We start from the raw sequence: 3,320 nt of genomic DNA, 5'->3' as shown, positions 1-3,320 counted from the left end.
TTCTCCCCACCTGCGACCACTTACCTCATCATCTCATCCGCCTTCATAAGGAGCCACAGGATCATCAGTCTTCGCCAGTCCGTTGCCCCTGATGGTGCATAGTTGGTCTTCAAGTCAAGCTATTGTCTGTTTCGTTACGTCAAGTCTATGACTAAAAACTGTCTCTCTCTACTCACCTCCAGGAATCCAGTACCACGAGTGGTCGCCAGAATCAGTTTCCAGCCGGTCTCGCCAATCTGTCCTCTCCTGCGGTCCCACAACGAGCCTCTGCCTCTTCTAGTATCCCATCCTTCACCAGCATCTGCCTACGGAGAAATCCACCAGTGACGCCGCTAACTTCTCCCTCTAGTTTGGAACCGACATCCAGTCCTGCTCACGCTCTGTTTCCTGCTCCACGTATTAAACCTCTTACCTGCCACGCTTGCCTCCCGCTGTGTTTCTTCTGAGTTCCAGCATCTGGGTTCGAAAAGTGTTCTGTAGCCATGACAGAACGGACTGGCCATAATCCCGACCCAGCTGACCCAGAAGGACTCAGATTAGCCGTTTCCCAACAAGGCATTATGCTGGGACGTCAAGCGGACGCTCTGTCACAAATGGCTGCTGCCCAGCAGGATCTCTTTCATCGCCTAGATGGTATGACTCAGACCTTACATGAACTAACAGTTTTCCCAAGTTTCGCCTGCCACAGTCCATACTCCTGTCATCCCAGCTTCTTCCGCTTCCGGATCGCCGTCCGCACCCGAAAACATCCGACTCCAACCGGAACCTTTCTTCGGGGATGTGGAAGCCTGCGGAGGATTTTTGCTGCAGTGCCAGTTAATATGTCAACAAGCTCCCCGATTCTATCAGACCGACCACAGTAAGATCACACTCATCTTCAATTCTCTACGAAGTAAAGCTCTCCAGTGGGCCCAAGCCTTTCTCTCTGCCAATCCCATCTCTCACCTGTCTTATGAGCGTTTCCTCGGCGAATTCCGCCTGATATTCGACCAACCTCGTAAACAGGAAGAGGCGACCAGAGGCCATGGAAAAGGACGTGCGGGAGTATGTAGCAGCCTGCTCCACGTGCGCCCGATCAAAATCTTCATCCTCTGCTCCGGCAGGTCTGCTTCATCCTCTCCCCACTCCCAATCGACCCTGGTCCCATCTTGCCATGGATTTCGTCACCGGTCTCCCCCCGTCACACGGTAACACAACTATCCTCACTGTTGTTGATCGTTTTTCGAAAATGGCTCACTTCATTCCCCTTCCTCAACTCCCCACGGCCACTGAAACTGCTGACCTAATGGTCAACCACGTTTTTCGCCACCATGGCATCCCTATTGACATTGTCTCCGACCGTGGCCCCCAATTCACGTCACAAGTGTGGAAGGCCTTCTGCTCGGCCTTGGGGGCCACGGTCAGTCTCTCGTCCGGCTATCATCCCCAGTCAAATGGCCAAGCGGAGAGAGCGAACCAGGAGCTGGAGGCAGCTCTCCGCTGTCTGGCGGCACAGAATGAAAAGGACTGGTCCACCTTCCTGGTATGGATAGAGTATGCCCATAACACTCATCATTCATCTGCCACCGGGATCTCTCCTTTTGAGGCCGCCCTTGGGCACTCACCACCTCTGTTTCCATCCCAGGAGTTGGATCTGGCAGTGCCTTCCGTCCACCATCACATCCAGCGTTGTCAACGCGTCTGGACTCAGACGAAGGCCGCTCTCCTCCGCACCAAGGAGAGCAACTGCCGGATCGCCAACCGTCGCAGGGTGGTGGGACCCGACTATCAACCTGGTCAGAGGGTTTGGCTCTCCACTCGCAATATACCCATTCAGGCATCCTCCAAGAAACTGGCTCCACGGTTCATCGGTCCTTACGTCATTGACAAACTCATCAACCCTACCTGTGTCCGTCTTCGTTTACCCAAAGCAGAAGGTCCACCCGTCGTTCCACATCTCTCAGATCAAGCCAGTCCAGGACAGTCCTCTGTGCCCGCCGTCCACTTCCCCACCGCCCGCCCGGGTCATCGATGGCGCTCCGGCCTATGACGTCAGCCGGATTTTGGATGTCCGTCGTAGCGGTCGTGGATTCCAGTTCCTGGTCGACTGGGTGGGCTACGGTCCGGAGGAGCGCTCCTGGATTCCCCGCTCGTTTATTTTGGACCCCTCGCTCATTGAGGATTTCTTCCGTGCCCACCCTGATCGCCGCCCTTGACCGCCTGGAGGCGGTCGTTGAGGGGGGGGTACTGATATGGTGCCTCTGTCGGACTCCTCCCCCTCTCCTCTCCGCTTGGCTGCTGATTCTCCCCACCTGCGACCACTTACCTCATCATCTCATCCGCCTTCATAAGGAGCCACAGGATCATCAGTCTTCGCCAGTCCGTTGCCCCTGATGGTGCATAGTTGGTCTTCAAGTCAAGCTATTGTCTGTTTCGTTACGTCAAGTCTATGACTAAAAACTGTCTCTCTCTACTCACCTCCAGGAATCCAGTACCACGAGTGGTCGCCAGAATCAGTTTCCAGCCGGTCTCGCCAATCTGTCCTCTCCTGCGGTCCCACCACGAGCCTCTGCCTCTTCTAGTATCCCATCCTTCACCAGCATCTGCCTACGGAGAAATCCACCAGTGACGCCGCTAACTTCTCCCTCTAGTTTGGAACCGACATCCAGTCCTGCTCACGCTCTGTTTCCTGCTCCAAGTATTAAACCTCTTACCTGCCACGCTTGCCTCCCGCTGTGTTTCTTCTGGGTTCCAGCATCTGGGTTCGAAAAGTGTTCTGTAGCCATGACAGAAATAGTGGAAGATCATATCTTTGAACTGATACCAGAAAGTGAAGATTTCCTTCATATAATTTATTTTTAAATTTTTTCAATTAGTTTTTTATTTAATTTTTGTTTTTTTATTAATAAAAGAAAATTGTCCCTAACTGTAACTTTATTTACCAAGACAAATATTTCTCAGGGCCAGATTCTCCTTTTCCTTGAAAAAAGCCTCTAGTCGTGTGACTCACTGAATTATAGCTAAACAGGAGCAATGAAACATGAAAAATCGTACACAGCTAATTAAAACAATCTATCTACAGTTCACTCTAAAGCTGTCTAAAAGATTCGATTGATAAATCTGAAAAAATCTATGTTAGAAATCATAAACCTTTATGAAATGTATCAATATATTAAGGTAATAAGTGCAGGTTTGTTTCTTTTGTTTAACTTGAAAAACAATCAATGTTTTAATTAAATTTTTAGTCAAACCTGTAATACATTAATGGTAAAATATAAAACATTTTTTCAAAGTATTTTACCATTTTGGAAATAAAGATTTTTTTCAAAACAATAATGAAA

At 50.0% G+C, this 3,320-nt stretch overlaps 1 long non-coding RNA gene across 1 annotated transcript; it reads left to right on the top strand.

Annotated features, from left to right (window-relative positions):
* Positions 1-2,334: 2,334 nt before the first annotated feature.
* Positions 2,335-2,697, top strand: LOC110014806. Its single transcript, XR_002875032.1, has 2 exons — positions 2,335-2,375; positions 2,464-2,697. It is a non-coding gene; the product is annotated as an uncharacterized LOC110014806 (long non-coding RNA).
* The last annotated feature ends 623 nt before the right edge of the window (positions 2,698-3,320 follow it).

This window comes from Oryzias latipes, chromosome 16, assembly GCF_002234675.1.
Source record: "Oryzias latipes chromosome 16, ASM223467v1".
In the NCBI taxonomy this organism is placed as follows: Eukaryota; Metazoa; Chordata; class Actinopteri; order Beloniformes; family Adrianichthyidae; genus Oryzias; species Oryzias latipes.
This window is presented reverse-complemented; position numbering and strand designations above follow the sequence as displayed.